Here is a 23,025-nt window from a genome sequence, read left to right as displayed (position 1 = left end):
TGGAGGGAGGCTGGGACAAACCAGTGTGGGTCCATTAGCAGTTCATGGGAGGAGCAAGCTGGCTGAAGTCTGGAGAGGTTGGGTCTTATGAGAGTACATATAAATAGGCATGTCAAGCCGAGCGGACAGAGCAGCAGAAGGCTGGAGAATAAAGCAAGAGTTAGGAATGGTGGCCAGATTATGGAGAGTTTACTCCCCATCAAGCCATTGTCTATCTCATTAATTCTTTTAGGAGCATCCAAGAGGAGCTGTGAGTCTCCTGAAGGGCTGAAACTGTGTGACAGTTTCTTCTACGCTCAGTGACTTTCTTGGAAACATTAAATGATAATTTTTCCCCTTGTCAACTCTAACCTCCCTTTTATCATCCTTGTTTATGAGAAAAAGAAGAATGTATTGAATTTTATAACTGAATTTATTCCTATTCTTCCCTAAGAAGATATCAATGTAACTTTTGATAAAACATGGAAAACCATGTTCGATACAACTATTCGATTATATTTTAAAATACATTCTTATGATAAGCTCTTGAAATAGCCAAGAAATGTATGAAGACATCCTTGAACTGGTTTATGTTAGAGTACCATCTGAATTAAAAGCAGCGGACTCCATCTCTTGTTGATGAAGGGAGAAAATAATCTCTTTTTGGAAGGCAAATGATTTTGTACTGGAGAACATTTGGTTCATTAGGAAAGCTGTTGATTTCTCAGAAGAAACAGTTTATTTTCTCATCTCAGAATGAGGAAATTGAAAAATATTTCATGTGATTCAGGAACAGGTAAATCTCTGTGGAACTCACAACTGTAGTATTCTATGGGAACATATACATGCTATGTAAATTTACATAATAACAATCAATATATTCTATAGACTTAATCTTTTCACTGCTTTAAGGGCCAGAGCCTGTAGTGTAGACTGGTTTTGACTAAAGAGAGTAAGGAGCAAAACTTTCAGCTTTCTGAAACAAAAACAAAAACAAAAACAAAAAAACCTTTCAGCTTTCTGTTTTGGGACTAGAGCAAGACACCCAACCACAGTAATATTTGCTTACAATTCTTTCCTTTACTGTTACCCCATTAATTTTTCCTGAGCAGCATCATAACCCATAATTCTCAACTCTGTAATTTTCTGGCCTATTTTTTTTCTAAAGTATATTATTTTGAGAGAGAGAGAGAAAGTATATGCTTGAATGGGGGAGGGGCAGAGAGAGAGGGAGACACAGAATCCCAAGCAGGCTCTGTGCCATCGGTGTGGAGCTCAAACTCATGAACCCTGAGATCATGACCTGAGTCTCAGGTCGAGATCAAGAGCCAGATGCTTAACCGACTGAGCCACCCAGGCACCCCTCTGGCCTATTTCTTATAGGTGGTCTAGGGCACTGGTGTGGGGATGGAGGCAGCCATCATTATGTTGCAAACAGGTGGAGGATACAAAAGAAAAAGGTGGTTTCTGCCTCTCGCTGGAAAGGCAGAATATATGCTCATGAAGGACATTTAAAGGCTAATTTACAAAGAGAATGTATTCATCAGCGTTTATACATTACCATATAATAATTATAACTTGTCTTCAAGTGATTGCTGTGTACTAGAAATGCTACAAAACATTCTATAGGACATACTACTATTTCTGTGTTATGGATGAGGAAGCTGTGGCTCAGAGATCCCCAGGATCACCCAGCTAATACATAACAGAGTCAGGATTAAAGTCTAGCTGGGTCTGACTCCCATGCTCAATCTCTTGCCCATTGCTGTGTCTCCATAGGCAGCAACTGTGTCTCTCACCTTCACTATCTTACTTAGCACTTTGCACGACGTTTGGCACATAGTAGGTACTCAAGGATGATTTACAGATTGACCACTGCTAAAGCACACAAAGGAATGATCCTGTTATAAAGCTTAAATTGTCATTGAATTAAATGACAGGATATTCTGAAATATCCTCTATAGGGCTGCATGTTAAGACTTTTTTCCTCCATAGGGTATATAGTTCTACTTTCTCTGTTTAGCTTCTGCATCTGCCCCTTTCTTTAGCAAACTGTGAGGCTGATTTTGGGCTTAGGGAGGGCAGTATTTGTTGGTACTGGCTGGAGCATCCCCATTCCCCAAACTCTGCAGATCCACCAGTGCCTGGTTCTGCAGCCAGGAGCATGGCTGCAGCTGGGGTAGCGGTGCCATTCTTTAGACTGCTGACCTCCTTGGGGAGCCTGAGTGGCTCAGTTGATTAAGCGTCCTACTTCAGCTCAGGTCATGGTCTCATGGCTCGTGAGTTCAAGTCCCACATCAGGCTCTGTGCTGACAGCTCAAGCCTGGAGCCTACTTCAGATTCTGTGTCTCCGACTGTCTCTGCCCCTTCCCTGCTCATGCTCTGTCTCTCTCTCTCTCTGTCTCTCTCTCTCAAAAATAAATAAACATAAAAAAAAATTTTTAGACTGCTGATCTCCTCAACGGCTCTAGCATGGAGAGAGAGAGGGCCCTTCTCTCTCAGCCAGAGAGTTGGCTCTGCTTGTGGCTGCCTAAGAGCAGGCTGGGAAATGTGACTTATTATCCTTCATTAGAAGATCACTCTAATTTACAGACCTTAGAATGAAGTTATGTGCATGATGCACTTTTGAACTCATTACTGAGTATATTAAATCATATCGAAATGTGGTTCCTGCAGCAGGTGTACTGGTGACTGGGAGCTCAGACAGGGCCTTGGGTATGAAATGTCAGTCTGGCAACATTATTCCCTCTTTTTCTATTGTCACATTCTTTGCACAGTTTGGAACATCTGTTCATATTTGTTTATTGAACCCTTGGGGCTTGCTTCTCCAAAATCACGTTTAACTTCATGAAATTGCCATTTTAAGAACACTTTTTTTTTTGCCACTCTGCTAAAAATGAATGATATATAATAAAAAAGAATGGGGGTGGAGCAAATCATGATATTTTAGTCCCCTTTGTTTGCTGCAAGGGCCTAGAGGACACAGACCTTCCTCACAGAGGGAAAATGGTCTTGGACACTTATGAGCTTGCGTGCTCCCTCACTGGCTGGATGTGCAGTGTGGCTTTTAAAGTTATCCCCTGGTATGGGGAAGTCAGGACAGAAAATGACAAGGACAGCAAAGTGGAGGGTGCTGCTGTTGCTAGCAGATGGTAGGTTGTATTAATCAGCTGGGGCTGCTGTGACAAAGCAGCACAGACTGGCTGGTTTAAACGACAGTAGTTCATTATCTCCCGGTTCTGGAGACCAGAAGTCCAAGATCAAAGTTTCAGCAAGATTGCTTCTCTCTGGGCTGTGGCAGAGAATTTGTTCTCTTAGTTTCTGGTGGCTTGCTGGCCGATCACTGGTGTTGGTTGACTTATGCTATATCACCTTGACCTTTGCCTTCATGTCCACATGGCATTCTCCCTGTGTGTGTGTGTGTGTGTGTGTGTGTGTGTGTCCATGTACAAATTTCCCTTTTTTATAAGGACACCACATTGGATTAGGGGCCACTCTCATAACCTTATTTTAACTTGATTACCTCTGTAAAGACCTATCTTTAAATAAGGTCATAATTTGTCATACTGGGGTTAAGACTCCAACATATCTTTTTTGGAGGGTATAATTCAACCTGTAATATAGAGGTAGGGGAATGCAAAAAACCTTTTTTTTTAGAGAGAGAAAAAATTTATATATATATTATATAAATATGTATATGTGAAATGAGTGTCTACTTTTTGCCTAGCTCTGGGGTAGGTACTATAAATGTTGGAGTGTAGTACCCACCATGGGCTTTGCTGACATTATTCTGATGTCTGGGAATGCTGTTCTTCTGATAATGTCTCCTGTTCTCCCAGGATTTGAAAACTAACACAAGAACCCCAGTTCTCTCCTTTACCAGGGCTGCATATCCTCTCTTGGTGGGGTGTGTGAACAATGTAGGCCAGCAATGTTTATATTCACTCAGCTGGACAATTTACCAGCCATTATTGGTTTTCTTCTAAATGACTTCTCTAACAGCTGATAAAACCCAGCCTAGAGTATGTGAAGTTCACTTCTCTGCCTATCAGGGACAGATTGGCTTCCATCCATAGTAAGCTTTCAATGGGAAGGTTAGTGTTTGCCGATTAGTACAACATTATGTGCAGATATGCTTAATAAATGCTTTATGAGGATTTGTTAACTTATTCACCAGGCATTTTTTGACATTTATTTATTTATAATTGAGTTCCTGCTTTGCATAGGGCACTAGGGAGTACCTAACGTGATATGGAATTTGTAACATAGTCCAATCACAAGTGCAGTGCAGGAATTCCTCCTATATCATTCTTGACAAGCCTATCTTTTTTTCTTATTTTATGTTTTATTTTATTAGGTTTTTTTAATTAAAGTATAATTAACATACAATGTCGTATTGGTTTCATATGTATGACATAGTTATTTGACAATTCTATACGTTACTCAGTGCTCATTATGAGTAAGTCTAGTCTCTTTCTGTCACCATGCATTGTTATTACAATATCATTGACTATATTCCATATGCTGTATTTTTCATCTCTGTGACTTATTTTATTTTATTAAAATTTTTTTTAACGTTTATTCATTTTTTGAGAGACAGAGACAGAGCGTGAGTGGGGAGGGGCAGAGAGAGAAGGAGACACAGAATCTAAGGCAGGCTCCAGGCTCTGACCTGACAGCACAGAGCCCAATGTGGGGCTTGAACTCATAAACTGTGAGATCACTACCTGAGCTGAAGTCGGATGCTTAACTGACTGAGCCACCTGGGCGCCCCTCTGTGACTTATTTTATAGCTGGAAGTTTGTACCTCTTAATCCTCCTTATTGGTTTCATGCATCCCCCTACACACCTCTTCTCTGGTAACCACCAGTTTGTTCTCTGTATTTAAGAGTCTGTTGTTTTTAGGGCGCCTGGGTGGCTCAGTCGGTTAAGAGTCTGTTGTTTTTTTAGTTTTTTCATTGGTTTTGTTTTTTAGATTCTACATATAAGTGACATCATATGCTATTTGTCTTTCTTCCTCTGACTTATTTCACTTAGCATAATACCCTCTAGGTCCATCCATGTTGTCACAAATGGCAAGACCTCATTTATTTTATAGCTGAGTAATATTTCATTGTGTGTATATATACATATATATATCACATTGGCTTTATCTATTCACCTATCGATGGACACTTGGGTTGCTTCCATTTCTTGGCTATTGCAAATAATGCTGCAATAACCATAGGGGTGCATCTAAAAAGTTTATCTTAAATAATCCCTGATATAGGCAGCTAATTACCTGAATGAGGAATTTATTTCCATAGGTGGGCATGTATATTTCTAAAGGTAGAAAGTACTATTTATTTATTTATTTATTTGATAAAGAACATGAGCAATAGACGGAGAGAGAGAGAGAATATTAAAAATTAAAAAAAAATATTTTATTTATTTTTGAGAGAGATAGAGACTGAGTACAAGTGGGGGAGGGGCAGAGAGAGAGGGAGGCACAGAATCCAAAGCAGGCTCCAGACTCTGAGCTGTTAGCACAGAGCCCGGTGTGGGACTAGAACTTGTGAACCGCAAGATCATGACCTGAACCAAAGTCAGATGCTTAACCGACTGACCCACCTGGGCTCCCTGAGAGAGAGAAAATCTTACGCAGTCTCCACGCCCACCATGGAACTGGATGCTGAGCTTAATCCTATGAGCTGAGCTGAAATCAAGAGTCAGACATTCAACCAACTAAGCCACCCAGGTGCCCCTAGAAAGTAGGTTTAAAAAAATTGAACCAACAAGAGACACTTAAATACAGAGAACAAGCTGAGGATTGATGGGGAGGGAGGGTATGAGGTGGGGAGTGACTTAAATGGGTGATGGGCATTAAGGAGTGCACTTTTCAGGATGAGCACTGGGTGTCATACGACACTGGGTTCTGCTCCTCAAGCCAAAACTGCACTGTATGTTAACTAACTTGGGAATGAGAAAAAAAATTGAACTGCTACTCTGTAGTGATATAATACCCACCCAATCATCCTATTTTTAGGGGCACTTAGAAATTGAGGTATACTAATTTGAGGAATAATTTGTATACTATAAAATTCATCTCTTTAAGGTGTATAATTCAGTGGTATGTTCACAAATTGCTATGTTCACAAATTTGTACAACCATTACTACTAGTTAATCAATCACTCCCAAAAGAAACTCTGTATGCATTAGCAGTCACGCCCCATTCTCCTTCTTCCAGCCTTTGAAAACCACTACTTTCTGTCTCTGTGGATTTTCCTGTTCTGAACATTTCATATGAATGGAATCATACAATATATGGCCTTTTGTGTCTTCTTAGCAACGGATTTCAAGGCTCATCCATGTTATAGCATGTATAGTACTTCATTTCTTTGTATGACTGAATAATATTTCATTGTATGAACATACTATATTTTGTTTATCTATTCATCAGTTGATGGATATTGGATTGTTTCTGCTTTTGGGCTATTATGAATAATGCCATTATGAGCGTTAGTGTTCTATAAGTTTTTGTGTGAATGCATGTTTTCAGTTCCCTTGGGTATATATCTAGGAGTGGAATTGCTGGCTTATATGGAAGTTCTATGTTTAACTGTTTGAGGAATGCTAAACTGTTTTCCACAGTAAGATGTGGCACCATTTTACATTCCCATTAGTAGCATATGAGGGTTCCAGTTTCCCCATATCCCTGCCCACACTTGCTATTGTTTCTCTTTTCGATTGTAGCCATCCTAGTGAACGTGAACTAGCGTCTCAGTGTGGTTTTGATTTGCATTTCCCTGATGACTAATGATTTTGACAGTCTTTTTATGTGCTTTTTGGCCATTTGTATATCTTATTTTGAGAAACGCAGCCATCTTAATTTTTCATTTTGGAAAACATTTTCTTATTCATTCATTTAGTCAACATTTGTTGGGCACACATTTATGTGCCAGGCATGTGCTACACACTATGGACACAAAAGGGCATGGAAGAAATTTCAGATTGGAAGGTGGAGTAGTCAGGTGTCTATTTGCATGAAGCAATTCTAAAGGCCGATTGTCAAGGCCTGTGAAGCCTTAGGCGAGAAAGGCAATTCTGAGCAGAGAAGAGTGTCTGAGACTTATTTGGCTTCTGTTTTAACCTCCATGGGTTTGGCTTCTCATACAGAGGTCAGGGATCCACAAATAAGGCTTAGAATCCTTTTATCAAATTTTCAGTGATGAGCATACAGAAATATTGCCATGAAAATGGCAATGAAGTGTTTACTTCTCTTTACTTTTGGAGCTCACTGGACGAAGCTCAGAGCATATGTTAAGGCTTAAGCAGAGCAGTGGGCCAGCAGGATTGATGCAAGGCCAAGGACAAGGAAGGGCATTGGCTTCTCTGGTGGATTCTAGAGGTAGTGTATGTGGCAGCTTCACTGAACAGTACTTGTGCTGTCAACAGCTTCACTGGAGGAAATAGCAGTCACAGAAGGCACTGTTCCATGCGCTGGGGCAGGATCAAAAGAGAAGGAAAATGGTGGAGACGGTGACTAATAGGACTAGCTGAGTGACCTGAGGGGACTCCTGAATTAGGAGGAATTTGAAGGGATTTTGAGGATCCCCAAAGAGTGTGTAGGGACAGAGACAGAAAGAATAGCTCTTTTAACTTCAGCCTACTCTTACTCCTATACTGGTATGACTTGAGGAAGTATAGATTATAGATAAATAAAACATGGTCTCTTCCTTAGACAAGCATGTAGAACAGAGAGGGAGATAAACACTAATATGTAATTTCAATATAATGAGGTAGTTACCAAGAGAGGAATTAATAAAATGTCCATTAGTTGTTGCCTTGAATGTCACCTCCTTCTCTACAAATGCCTGTATTGTCTATAGTCATCCCCAAAATTGGCTAAGTTAATTAATCCCAGACTCTGTTCTTACTCTTCATTTCAGACATTGGTATCTCCTGGTCTCTCCCATTCCTATCCTGTTAATTTTTCTTTTTTTAATGTTTATTTACTTTTGAGAGAGAGAGACAGAATGCGAGTAGGGCAGGGGCAGAGAGGGAGATGCAGAATCTGAAGCAGGCCCCAGGTTCTGAGCTCTCAGCACAGAGCCTGATTTGGGGTTCAAACTCACGAACCTTGAAATCATGACCTGAGCTGAAGTCTGAAGCTTAACCTACTGCGCCACCCAGGCACCCCTCCTATCCTGTTAATTTTTACCTGAATTCTCTTTCTGTCTGGTTTCATGAGAGTAAAGTTTCATTTACATAGATTTTATCTGACTTTTGAATCTGCTTCTGCAACCTCCTGTATGGCTCTCTCTACTACAGCCCATGCTGTCTTTGTTCCCCTGCCTGACCCAGGGGATTGGAACATTATATATGTGTCATAGTATGCTGGTGTCCTTTGGTCTTTTCTATCCAGAGGAGGAGGCCTTTAGGAACTTGGGGGATAGAGGAGAATTTTGAGACTTTTGAAGGGAATGTTTTTTTTCTTCCCACATGGATATGGAGGTAGAAGATAGACACAGAAACTTGAAACAGTTTGACATGGTTTAGAAAGTTTGCAAGTATTTTGGTATAAACATGGGGTACTTGGAGGGAAAGTAATGAGACAAGAGTGGAAATAATGGGCATGAGACAAATTATGAAGGGTTTAAAAATATTGATCTTTCTTAAATTATACAGTATTTATCTTTCTCTGACTTATTTCACTCAGCATTATACTCTAGCTCCATCCATGTTGTTGCAAATAGGAGGATTTCATTCTTTTTTTATGGCTGAGTAATATTCTATTTTATATATAAACCATATCTTCTTTATTCATTCATTATTTTATGGACACTTGGGCTGCTTCCATATCTTGGCTATTATAAATAATGTTGCTATAAATATTGGGGTTTGTGTATCCCTTTGAATTAGTATTTTTGTATTCTTTGGGTAAATACCCAGTAGTGTGATTGCTGGATCATAGGGTAGTTCCGTTTTTAACTTTTTAAGGAACCTCCTTACTGTTTTCCACACTGCATCAATTTGCATTCCCACCAACAGTGTGCAAGGGTTCCTTTTTCTCCACATCCTTGCCAACCTGTTGTTTCTTGTGTTGTTGATTTTAACCTTTCTGGAAAGTGTGAGGTGGTACCTGATTGTAGTTTTGATTCACATTTCCCTGATAAGTGATGATGAACATCTTTTCATGTGTCTGTTGGCCATCTGGATGTCTTCTTTGGAGAAATGTCTGTTTATGCCTTCTGCTCATTTTACAAGTGGATTATTTGTTTTTTGGCTGTTGAGTTTTATAAATTCTTCATATATTCTGGATACTAACCCTTTATCAGATATGTCATTTGCAAATATCTTCTCCCATTCCATGGGTTGCCTTTTAGTTTTGTTGATTGTTCCCTTCATTGTGCAGCTTTATTTATTTATTTATTTATTTATTTATCTATCTATCTATCTATCTATCTATTTATTTATTTATTTATTTTTTAGTGAGTGAGAGTGCTGGGGAAAGGGATAGAGGGAGAGAGAGTGGGAATCTTAAGTAGGTTCCACGGGGAGCCTGACTCAGGATTTGATGCCACGACCCTGGGATTATGACCTGAGTCAAAATCAAGAGTTGGATGCTCAACTGACTGAGCCACTCAGGCACCTTGTGCAGAAGCTTTTTATTTTGATGTAGTCCCAATAGGGGACTTTTGCTTTTGTTTCCTTTGCTTTAGGAGGCATATCTAGAAAAAAGTTGCTACAGCCAATATCAAAGAAACAAAACAAACAAGCAGAGGGAAAGGAAAAAGAGAGAGACAAAGAAACAGACTCTTAATTATAGAAAACAAACTGATGGTTACCAGAGGGGAGGATGGTGGGGGATGGGTTCATAGGTGTGGAAATTAAGGAGTACACTTGTGATCAGCACCAGGTGATGTATGGAATTGTTGAGTCATTATATTGTACACCTGAAACTAATAAAACACTGTGTGTTAAAAAAAGAATACTGCTGTTACCTTAAGGCAGGTAGAGAACACTGAAGTATCTTAAGTAGGGGAGTAATCTGGTCAAATTTGTTTTTTTTTTTTTTACAAAGCTCATTTTGGAGCTTTATATGAGGCAGCAATGAGACCAGAGGGAAGAAGACCTATCAGGTTATTGCAGTGGTCCAAGTGAGAGGTGATGGTGGCCAACATTGGATATGACATTGGATGTGGAGAGAATTAGAAGAATTTGAGAGACCCTAATAAGGTATAGCCAGAAACCTTTGAAATTTCTTGGATATGGGGTAGGTGGGGGAAGGGAAGAGTGAAAAAATGACTCCATTTTCTGACACTGACAATTGAGTAAGTGGCATAATGATAGAGAATGCAGGAGGAGGAATTTTGTGCCAAAGTAGGGCATAACATTTTGTCCTCTTGTACATACTGCATCAAAAACCTCCAGATGCTTGAATTAGCCATCATGATTCTTTTTGACCTTTATTACACAACCTAAAAGTAATTAATCTATTTGTTTAAGATTTATCTTCATTTATAGTCCTCATCATTTTAATTGCTGCTTATATTTGACTTTTCCACTGTTCATCCTAAAATATAATACCTGAAAAAAACTTACTAAATAAGGTTGAAACAAAACTACAGAGTGTTATTACTATCCTCTATGGTAGTAGATACATGATTTACCCCAGTGATACATAATTTTCATGATACATAAATATGTACATCACATCTTCTTTCACCAGTTTTAGAAGCTTCTCCAAACTTTTTTTTTTTTAACTGCAAATTCTTAGGTCATTTTTTTATTCCCTTAGTGTTTAAAAATATATCAAGATGTCCTCAGTTAGTGACTCAAACCATAAGGAGATTTATTGTTTACTTAATAAAAGCCTGAAAGAATGTGATCTCAGGCTTGTTTGATGGATAAATGATGCCATTAAAGATCCAGTTTCTATTTCTATTCTTTCTCCTCTGTTATCATCAGAGGATTAGTTTCACTTTCATGTTTGTGACCTCACAGTTTCCAAATGGCTGCCATAGTTCCAAGCATCAAGTTTTCACATAAAAATATAGCAAGAATGAAGGGACAAGAGGAATATTTGCCTTTCACATCTTTTATCTTTCATGGAGAAAAATCTTTTCTCATAAGTGCACGGACTTCTTTCTATTTTTCATTGGCCAGTCACTGAGCCAAATGGATTGAGACTGACATGCTTGGTATAGACCAATCAAAATTCACTTCCTGGAAAATGAACTATTACTGCCTAAACAAAATCATTGTTTTGTTACCAAGGAAAGGGGGGACACAATTGTGGAATGAGCAGCCAACAGTGCCTGCCCACAGGAAACCAAAGAAATATTTGATTGAATATAGGAACAGAAAGGATCAGTTTGGAGTGGTCTTAAATCTTTATCTATCTATCTATCTATCTACCTATCATCTATTATTTATCTAATCAGTAGACACACCTACTTTCTACTCTACTAGCTTAAATCCTTGTAATTCTATTATCATCTGACTTGAAACATTAACGGAGAAATTATCAAATGTTTCATTAAGGAAGGAAATGAGAATAATTTGCCATAATATTTTTAATGACCTAGTAATTTCCCCCCAAGTTTTCCTGAGATATAATTGATATATATTCACTGTATAAGTTTAAGGTATGCAGCATAATGGTTTGATTTACATATACTGTGAAATGATTATTAGAATAAGTTTAGTTTGCATCTATCATCTCATGTAGATGCAATAAAAAGAAAAAGCAAAAAAAGGAAAAATTTCCTTATGATGTGAACTTGTAGGATCTATGCTCTTAACAACTTTTCCTATATATCATGCAACAGTGTTAGCTATAGTCATCATGTGGTACATTACAACCCTAGTGCTTATTTATCTTATAACTAGAAGTTTTTACCTTTTGACCAACTTCCTGTGATGCCCCCACGACCCACCTCTGGTAACCACAAATCTGATCACTTTCTCTGTGAGTTTGATTTCTTTTTTTAGATTCCACGTATAAGTGAGATCTTATAGTATTTGTCTTTCTCTGTCTCACTTTCACTTAGCATAATGCCCTCAATCCATGTTGTTGCAAATGGCAGGATTTCCTCTTTTTTTTTTAATGGCTGAATTATATCCCAGTTTCTTTATCCATTCATCTCTTGATTGACACAGAGGTTGTTTGGCTATTGTAAATAATGCTGCCATGAACATAGAAATGCATATATCAAGTTAGTATTTAATTTCCTTTGGCTGTATTCCTAGAGGTGGAATTGCTGGATTGTATGGTACTTCTATTTTTAATTTTTTGAGGATCCTCCATGCTATTTTTCATAGTGGCTATACCTGTTTACAATCTCACCAACAGTGTACGATTTCCTTTTTCTCCACATCCGTGCCAGCATTTGTAATCTCTTGTCTTTGATGGTGACCATTCTAACAGGTGTAAGGTGATGTCTCATTGTGGTTTTGGTTTGAATTTCCCTAATGACTTGTGATGTTGAGCATCTTTTCATGTGTCTCTTGGCATGTGTTCTTTGGAAAAATGTCTATTCAGGTCCTCTGCCCATTTTTTAATGGGGTTATTTCCTTTTTTTGGTGTTGAGTTGTATAAGTTCTTTATATGTTTTGGATATTAACCCCTTATTGGATATATCACTTGCAAATATCACCTCCATTCAGTAGGTTGTTTTGTTGTTCTGTTGATGTTTTCCTTTGCTATATAAAAGCCTTTTAGTTTGATGTAGTCCTAATTGTTTATCCTTGTTTGCAAATAGACGGGCTGGAAATATTTCTCTTGGTTTCCATTTTAAGTTATTATTGTCTGTTTTTGTTTGTGAAATTTTGAATAATAAATGCGTTCACACTCTAAAGTTTTGTGTAAGGCAAACCCCTATTCATGCTGAATTGAAGAAGTGACACTGCCATGCTTATTTTTTTTTGAAAGCACCTGACTTTTTATCTTTTTTTTTTTTTTCAATGTTTATTTATTTTTGGGACAGAGAGAGACAGAGCATGAATGGGGGGAGGGGCAGAGAGAGAGGGAGACACAGAATCGGAAACAGGCTCCAGGCTCTGAGCCATCAGCCCAGAGCCCGACGCGGGGCTTGAACTCACGGACCGCGAGATCGTGACCTGGCTGAAGTCGGACGCTTAACTGACTGCGCCACCCAGGCGCCCCTGACTTTTTATCTTAAAGTGATTACAGACTCTAGACCCAACCTGGTGCTTATCTCTGGGTGGGGGTGGGTGAGGAAAAGGCAGGAGGGTGCAACTGTATCAGTTATGCTTTGTTTCTTTTTTTTTTTTTTTTTAAATTTTTTTTCAACGTTTATTTATTTTTGGGACAGAGAGAGACAGAGCATGAACGGGGGAGGGTCAGAGAGAGAGGGAGACACAGAATCGGAAACAGGCTCCAGGCTCCGAGCCATCAGCCCAGAGCCCGACGCGGGGCTCGAACTCACGGACCGCGAGATCGTGACCTGGCTGAAGTCGGACGCTTAACCGACTGCGCCACCCAGGCGCCCCAGTTATGCTTTGTTTCTTAAGCAAGGTGTTCTAGTCTTTAAACATTTTTTGTGTATATTTAATATTGCATAATTTAAAATGATTATGCCTATAAATACAAAAACATTAAAAATAAAAGGAATAAATTGGCTGACCAACCTTAGTCATTATATTAAAAAGGTAAAGTTTTAATTGGCTCATCTTGGCAGATTCTTGCATTCTTTTATTTACCTATTCATTCAGCAAACACTGAGCACTTACTGTGCTATGCAATGGAGCTATGAAGATCTATAAAGCTGAATAATGTGGCCCTAGGCTCTAGCAGATCTCCCAGTACAGTGGAGATTTATTGTAAACAAATAATTATGTGATACTATGTCCAGTGATAAAACAGAGATACCAGGAAATGTGCTATGGTAGCTGAAAGGGTGTGTGTGTCTGTGTGTGCACGTGTAGCTGTGTGTTAGGGCAGCCATGGGTGGCTTCACAAAAAAAGAGACTCTGAGCCTCTTTTTTCCTTAGTTATATCAAAAGTGCACCCCGTGAGTCTCATTCTTTGCACTGGGAGCTTATGGGAACTATTTATCCTGAGGCCTCAGGAATTGATGGGAGAGGAGATATTTTTTTAAAGATTTTTTGCTTTTTTTTGTTTGTTTTTTGAGAGAGAGAGATAGAGAGCAAGTGGGGGAGGGACAGAGGGAGAGGAAGACAGACTCCCAAGCTGTCAGCACAGAGCTAGCTGCGGAGCTTTGGACTCAGGACTCACTGTAAGATAGTGACTTGAGCCGAAATCAAGAGTCAGATGCTTAACTGAATGAGCCACTCAGGTGACCCAATGGGACAGGAGATCTTAAATAGCACAAGTGTCTGGTCTTGTCTTCAGGTGCCTGACTGTGTGCCTCTGAAGCTTCTTTTTTGATGCATCCTTTTGTAAATTTCTCTCTAGTCCAGGACAAATTAATGCTTTATGTTAAACATGAGGGCTTTATTCAAGTCACATTGGAAGAAGAGGGAATATGGACCTCAGTGATTGATTCCTGCTTTGCCCTGTTCCTATTTTTTTCTCTTTTAGTTCAGAAATGTAAGAAAGCAGTAGAGGGTAGAGGAAGGGGAAATCAGTCTAGAGATTCAGTTAAACATGTCATGCAATTTGGACATGACTTGCCTCCAAAATATCGTCTGGAGTATTTTCACTGAGAGAGGTAACACTTGGGTTTTTATAAATTGAATTTTGTACTGATGAAAGACCTGGCTGAGAATCTTGGTGTGGGTTTGTTCTCTAGAGGCAGAGCTGGCCAAAGGGCCACAGTGAAGGGATAAGTTAAATATGGCAAGTGCCCTGGTCCCAAGGTCCCAAGGGTTTAATGCATGTTCTAAATATCTTTGTATATTTGTAGTTGGGGGTTGCATTACAAAATTCACTTCTGAGGAGATAGGGATAGGGAGGTAAGCTGGTCACAGACTGAATCAGAAAATAGTCATCCCGGGGCGCCTGGGTGGCGCAGTCGGTTAAGCCTCCGACTTCAGCCAGGTCATGATCTCGCGGTCCGTGAGTTCGAGCCCCGCGTCGGGCTCTGGGCTGATGGCTCAGAGCCTGGAGCCTGTTTCCGATTCTGTGTCTCCCTCTCTCTCTGCCCCTCCCCCGTTCATGCTCTGTCTCTCTCTGTCCCAAAAATAAATAAACGTTGAAAAAAAAAATTAAAAAAAAAAAAAAAAAAAAAAAAAAAAAAAAGAAAATAGTCATCCCTCTTCTCCCCTCCCCCCACCATTTGTGTGTTTTTTCTGGTTTTCATTAGACTGGTGTATTTTTGTATCTACCTACTACCAGAAACATTCCTCATTCCCTTTCCAGTGGTCTCCAGGTTAGAGAGTGGTTTGGGGACCTCATTAAGTGTCTAAGACTGAAGCATGTGAGACATTTGACTAGAATAGTTATGGAGAAGTAAAGCTAGTGGTAATTCAAATCTTTTCCACTGCATAATGCTCAGGGCTGATATCTCAGTCCTAGAGAGTGTTACAAATATTTCCTAGCTTCTATTTTTCCTGGCCTATTAATAATTTTCCCAGAAGGATTATCAAAACTCAATTTTACTTGACATCTTGTAACTGTTACGGAAATAACAAATGGTCATTTTTAAAAAATGTGTATTTATTTATTTTGAGAGAGAGAGAGCGAGAGCACCAGCAGGGGAGGGGCAGAGAGAGAGAATCCCAAGCAGGCCCTGCACTGTCAGTGCAGAGTCCCGTGTGGGGTTCTAACTCCCTAACCGTGGGAGGTTATGACTTGAGCCAAAACCAAGAGTCCAATGCTTAACTCACTGAGCCACCCAGGTGCCCCAACAAATGATCATTCTTAACAATTTAATTTGATGAGTAGTTATCTTATCTTTTCTCCTCTAAAACTGATGAAATTTGGGCAGCAGTCACAAATTATACCTTCACAGTCAAAGTACAATAAAGTTCAGAGGAAAACTAGGTATTTGAGCAAGAGCAACAAAGAGAAAAATGCCTCATTACTTTTCCCTGCTTTTGTTCATTCATTAATTCTCTCATTCACTCAGTAAAGAAATATTTATTGGGTACCTCTTATGTGTTAAGCTCTGAGTGAAGTGTTGGGGTAAAATGAATAATATGTCTTAGCCCTAAAAGTCTTATCTGGTAGGAAAGACAGATACTGAATAAATAGCTCCCTATATTCATTACAAACTATACTAAGTGCTATAAAGAAAATGTATGAGGTACTATGAGAACTTGTAACAGAAAAATCTGGTTTAACCTGTGAGTCAGAGAAGAGTTCCCTGAGAGAATGGTTTTTGAACTGAGATTCCAAGGGAAAGTAGGAGTTAAGTAGAAAGAAAATGGAGTGTGTCTTAGTTATCTCAGGCTGCTGTAACAAATACCACAGATTGGTGGCTTAAATGACAAACATTAACATTTAATTCTCACAGTTTTGGAGGTTGGGATCTCCAAGATCAAGGTGCTGGCAGATTTGTGTCTGGTGAGGGCCTGCTTTCAGGTTTGCAATGGCTATCTTCTTGCTGTGTCCTCACATGACAGAGAACAGAGAAGGGGGTGGGGATTGAGAGAGAGAGAGCAAACTCTCATGTCTCTTATAAGGACACTAATCGTATTCATGAGGGCTCCACCTTCATGACCTAATCACCTTCTAAATGCCCCTCCTTCTAATACCCTTACATTTGGGGCTAGGATTTCAACATATGACTTTTGGTAGGGACACAGGAACATTCAGTTCATAACAGAGTTCTGCAGCTCTGGAGTAATATGAGGTGGGAGGGAGCATGTGTTTTGAAGGAACTTAGACCAGTGGCTGGAGCTCCAAGGGAGGAGTGGAGGACTGCACTATGAAGCTGGAGAGATAGGCAGGGGCCAGATTATCCAGGGCCTTATAGTAAAAGGTAAGGATTTTGTGATTCTAAAAGAATACAGCAATCATTTGAGGGTTTTAAGAGGGTAACAGCATGATCGTATTTTCATTTTCAAACATCACTAATTGTAGTGTGGAGAATGGATATGGGGCAACTGGTGCAGCTATTGCCTAGTGCAGGTAAGAAGTCATAACTTGGATTAGGTGGTGAATGTGAAGATGGAGACTAGTGGATGGTCTGAGTTATTCAGTGGTAAATTGATAGGAATTGATAGATTGGAAACAGAAGGTGAAGGAGGTGGAAGGTGTCAAGTCTTACTCCAGTTACCTGGTTTGTTATGCTTATTAGGTGATAGTCCTTGTCACTGTGATAGAGATCACTAGGAGAGAATCAGATGTGGGGCAGAAAGTCATGAAACTTGTTTTGCATTTGAGAGCAGTAGTTGAGGTGCTTTTGAGATTTCCAAATGGAGCAGGGAGTTGTATACGAGTCTGGTGCTTAGAGGAGGAGTAGGGCTGGGAGATGTAAATTTGGAAATTGTAGGCATGCAGATAGTTACTGAAGCCCTATTTTGAGTGAAATATGGGCTGGAGATGATGAACTAAATGCAGTTTAGTTCAATGTGACTACATGGAGGTTCATAAAATGTTAGCATTGGATGGAAACTTAGAAATTACCTATCAAGTTTATTTTTCAAATAATAAAATAATTTTTATTATTTCCACTATGAAGTAACACATGCTTATTACAAAATGTTTTTGGAAAAGCTAGCCCTACCTCTCCCTTCCCCATTTTTGCAAACAGATGATGGAAAGGAGACTTCAGGAGAGGAAGGTGTTTATCTTTAGCAACAGGTCTGTGTTAAGAACCTTAAACTCCTCCGTTATGGTTATTTTATATCATAATCATAAACTGTTTTCAATCTAGGGATTTTTTTGATATGGAGGGGTAAGATTTTAGGAAACAAAGAAGCACGGATCTGACTCCAAGTATTGCTGCCGAAAACTTAAGAGCAACCTGGTAATGGAAAGAGTTAGCCCACTCGACATGTAATTAGTCTTTTCGGCAGTTACTTCCAAAACAAGAATGAATCAGGGGTTTTATCTGGTTTGTAGTGAATCATCTTTGAAGAAAAAGTCTAATCAAACTCTGGGCATCTGGGGCCACCTTGGATGATAGGATTCTGACCCCTTACATTAGATAGTATCTCATATATATTTATATTTAATAAAAGTAAACTATGATCAAATCAGTTATATTTTTGCTTGTCTGTAGTAGATAATGATGCAGGCAAGTTGGATGGTAAATGTATTGGTGTTTATCACCTACCACTCAAAGGAGAGAATTTACCTGGCAGGCAAATATCTTTGGTGCCTCTATTTCAGTGCATATCACAGGTTTGGTTCCCTGGGATGAGGACTGAGATGAAGATGAACATACAGGGGTTTATTAGGACATATCCTTGAGGTCAACATCTGCAGAAGGGAGGGCAGCAGGACTGGGCAGAGGGAGAGGTCAAACTGTGATGCAGTCTCAGCAGAGGCCTCAGCTGACTCCGTGGGGTTTTCTTTTTAAATGTATGTTTATTTTTGAGAGAGAGAGAGAGAGAGAGAGAGAGAGAAAGAGAAAGAGGGGGGGAGGGGCAGAGAGAGAGGGAGACACAGAATCCGAAGCAGGCTCCAGGCTCTGAGCTGTCAGCACACAGCCCGACATGGGGCTCGAACTCACAGACCGCGAGATTGTGACCTGAGCTGAAGTCAGACGCTTAACTGACTGAGCCACCCAGGCGCCCCTCTGTGGGGTTTTCTGAATGTGGGATACCCCTTCAGAGTGGTCTGGAGTTGAGTCAGGGACAGGGCCATTGCACATACATGTCAATCAGTCATTAGATTCTGGCCATCCTAGGAATGAGGTGTGATCTTGGGTGAAGCCATTCTCTTCAGTCGAAGCAGTCTACATAGGGGTCTGAGAAGTAAGAGCTCCTCCTTTCAGCACTTGCAGAAGCTGAGAGTTAAGTCTTTCATTCCAGGTAGTGCATCCCAGCAGCCACCACATTCCATCCCTTGGACCATTTTGATCCACTTCTTTGTATGAATTTTGGAAGCAACTCCTCTAGTATTGCTTTGGGGCTTTCTCTTTCTGAGGCACACTTAGAAGAGAGATACATTGAGAACTCTAGCCTCTTCATTTGCAGCTGGTCTTGGGGCCACAATTGATACCTATAGTCACCTTACTCTGCTCTTTGTTCCAGATTCTCACTACCTTTTAAAACAACTCTGCTGGTCTTAGAGGGTTACTTGTTTGTGTGACCCAAACCCTCATCCCTGATGGGGTCTAAGCCCTTGGTGTGAGGAGCCTACAGTGCCCAGATGGGAGCTATGGTTGTTCAATGAGACTTGTGCTGTGTTCCCCCAAAGGAAGTATTCTCTCTTTGGGTATCAGGACTTGTGAAGCCACAGAGACCCAAGTTGCAGGGCCAGGAAGCACAAATATTCCAAATGGGGCCCTGGGAATAATGGTATATGGAGCCATTCTTGCTTCTACTCCTTGGTTCTCAGACCCATTTATTCTACTGGCTGGGGATGCAATGCCTGTATAAACATAAATGATTTAAAATGTACTCTCCATCCTGAAGGATGGCCGATCTCCCCCATCCTTGCAAGGCAGTATTTCGGAGTTGACTCTTCAGCTGTGCTTTCAATAGGCTGTTCCATCATTCTATCAGCTCTAAGCTTCCTGGTATTGTAGGACATTATATGAGAATAGATTCTTTGGTCACTGTCCTCTCTTATAGCTTCTTTCCTACAATATGCATTCCTTGGTCTGATGCAATATTATGTGGGATGCTTTGCCAGTGGATCAAATGTTCTGTATGCCTTTGGACAGTAATGCTGGCTAGTAGGAAAGGCAAATTTCTCAGACTGTATCTCCTAAAATATATATATCTTTTCCTATAAAAATGAGTAACTATTCCTTCTATGAAGGAAGAGGTCTAATGTAATCAATTTGTTACCAGTGGGTGGTTGGCCCCTTGAAGGATGGTGCTGTACTGGGAACTCAGCATTGGTCTTTGCCATTGGTAAGATAAACATTCAGCAGTCATAGTAGCTGGATCACCCTTGGTAGGTGAAAGGTCATTCTCTGAACCCACATATAGCCTCCATCTGTGCCACCATAACTACTCCTTTAATGGAGTAGTAGTTAGTAATGTAAGTTCCATTGTGTCTGCTATGGGTGGCTAGTGACAGAAGCTGGCTGACATCAACTAGCTGAGTTATTCTGTTTACTTGATTGCTTAGTGTCTCTCCTGTGATGGATTATCTCTGATGGGCTTTGATATGTGATGTGAAGATCTGTCACCTTGTCCCTACTCCTGTATGTCCATCCACATGCTTCTGTCTTAGACCTCCTTGTCCCTGATCTTACATTTTTCTTCCAGGCTCCTGACCAATCAGCCAAGCCATTTACCCATGAGTTCATGTACAGTCTCTTGGGCCACTTGTCTTTTCACAAAGTGGCCACTGCCCAAAGCTCTGCTTGTTGAAAAGAATTCCCTTACCACTGTATTTCATGACCAATTCAGAGTAGGGTTGTAGTGCAGCCAGCATTCATTTTTGGCTTTCATTCACATACTGAGCTGACCCGTTTTGAGTCATATATTTTCTCTTCCTCCATCATCAGCTGGTCACAGGGACTGCTCATCTGACCAGAGGTGTGCATTGAGGGAGAGGGTGTGTGTAGCAGTGGTAGATGACGTGTGTCAGGGCTACTTGCTTGTGCAGCTTGTTTGTGCTCTCTGTCCCTGCTTGTGTTCAATCCCACATGTACCAACTTAAAGCTGGACCTGTCCAACCTATGACTTGATGGTTCTGACATGTCCAGTTCATCAGGGGCAGTTCTGACTTGGTGTCCCATGGTCAGACATTCCATCTCTAACAGGGCTCAGTAACATGCTTGGAACGATTTCTCAAAAGGTGTGTAATTCTCTGTTACAGGTGGCATGCCCCCAGAACCCAGTGGATCAATGTTATAACTCTTCCATAGGTCATTACCGTACATTGCACATGGCATCTTTTCTAACCACTGAAACCTCTATTATCACAGGCTTTGCTGGGATACTTGGTCTAAAAGGCAGAGGGTTGCTTGAAGAGGGAAGCCTAGACCTGCTGCCTAGCCCTTTGCTGCTCTGATCCCAATGGGGGAAAAAAAAAGCTGACAGCTCTTCATACTCTGCACTAAAAGCTGGAAATTTGGTTTATGTGTTGAAGCAATATTCTTGGGTATGAAACATACTTTGTGTTTTCTTCTTCATGGTGGGAAACACAAATTATAGTATTTGTCCTTTACTTTGCAGGAGACATCCTGGCTTACTCCAGTCCATTAGACATTTAAAATTGATAATGCTATGTAAACATTTACTGATAAGGTCCTGAATCTTCAGAGGGTATATCTTCCATACTCTGCAGTTCAAGTGTTTAGCAAGGCCTCTAATCTACCAGCCACATCTTGCTTATCTGCTGTGATTACCACAGTGTCAATACAGTGGGCCAATGTGGTGCTGAGATGTCCAGTCAGTCTTTTGTTGGATTATATTATGACAGAGGGTGAGAGAGTTAACATAGCCCTTGGATAAGACTATAAATATTTACTGTTGTTCATTTCAGGTGAATGTACACTGTTTCTGATCTTTTCTGGTAGGATGGAAAAGAATGCATTTGCTAGATCAGTGCCACTTACCATGCACTCAGGGCTGCTCTAGCAAAGATTTCACATGCAACACAGCAGCTGCAAGTGGGGTTATACTACTTGATTGAATTTGTGGCAATCCATGTCTACTCTGGAAGACTTCTAGTGTTTTCAGGGACCAGGATGGTTAATTAAATGAATAGAATCTAATTCCTTAAATATGGTATTAATCTCAGCCACTCTCCTCAGGAGGCAGTATTATTCTTGATTTTCTGTCTTGTGGTGGTGGGGGTTTGTATTTTGGAAGATTACCACTTGGTCTTCCACACCATTCTAGTTCTTACTCCATAGGCCAAAGAACCAGTGCAGTGGTTCTGGCAACTAGCAATTGTGTCCATTTCAATTATACATTTGGGGATGAGAATATGACCACCAGGTGGGTCAGTGGACCTACTGCACTGACTGTGATCTGGACATGGGTCAGGACTCCATTTATTATCTGGCCCCATACACCTCTACTCTAATGGGTGCGGGGGGCATGATGATATTTCAGTTTTCTGGGTTTATGTGTCAACTTGGACCCATGCAAAAGGAATGGACCTTTATACCTTGTAGAATGCCCCAGAAAAGAGGTGTGTTGCTTGGATGAGCTGCACGCCCCTTGCAGTACTCCTAGCAGCTGGAGAGTAAGTTCTTTATTCCTATAGGGAAGTGTGGGGAGTGTCTTACACTGCTCACCATAGTGCTCATCTGCTACTACACCTGCTCTTTCCATGTCCACCATCACTCCTTTATTCGCCAAAGGAACACTGACTGAAGCTAGTGAAGCATAAGCATTATGTCCTTTCCAAGGACATGGGCCTTTGCATGGGCCCTTTCCAAGACTCTCTGCCTGATTTTGTATTATTTTTCTTGGAAAGAGCCCCCCAAATATAAAAGCTTCACAAAACTTAATTCTTACCCTGCTTCTGCTTCAGTTGCTCTGAGTTGGGGAAGGAGAAGAGAAAGGACATTGACATTTAAGTACCTACTGTATCCCAAGCATCATGCTCAGTGTTTTGTATGTATTATATCATTTCACTTTGGGAACTTGGTTTTCATTTCTCCAGTGTTCACAGTCCTTGACCTCATAATATCTTCTTTGCATATGTTTTTCCTTTTGACTAGAAGGTCCTTCCTCACTTCACTTGTTTGTGGAAGAGTTTCTTAGCCATTTTGATTTCACCCAAGTATTGGATTTTCTTGGAATCCTTCTTGACTGGGCTGGGTGCTTCTCATAGGACTTTGTGGGCATCCCTTACTAAACTCTGCTCACAGATCACAATGGCTGTTTACGCTGGTGTCTCTCTTGTCTTGAGTTCTGAAGTGGCAGATACTGTGCTGTCCATGTTGGCATCCTCAGGGTCTAACACAGTCCGTGTCATAGAGAGGAAGTGTGTGAAATAACAGCTGAGGATTTTCCAAGCCTGGAAAAAAGTCTCAAGAGTATCACTTTTT

This window comes from Prionailurus bengalensis, chromosome D3 (genome assembly GCF_016509475.1).
Source record: "Prionailurus bengalensis isolate Pbe53 chromosome D3, Fcat_Pben_1.1_paternal_pri, whole genome shotgun sequence".
Taxonomy (NCBI): domain Eukaryota; kingdom Metazoa; phylum Chordata; class Mammalia; order Carnivora; family Felidae; genus Prionailurus; species Prionailurus bengalensis.
Note: the sequence above shows the minus strand (reverse complement) of the source record.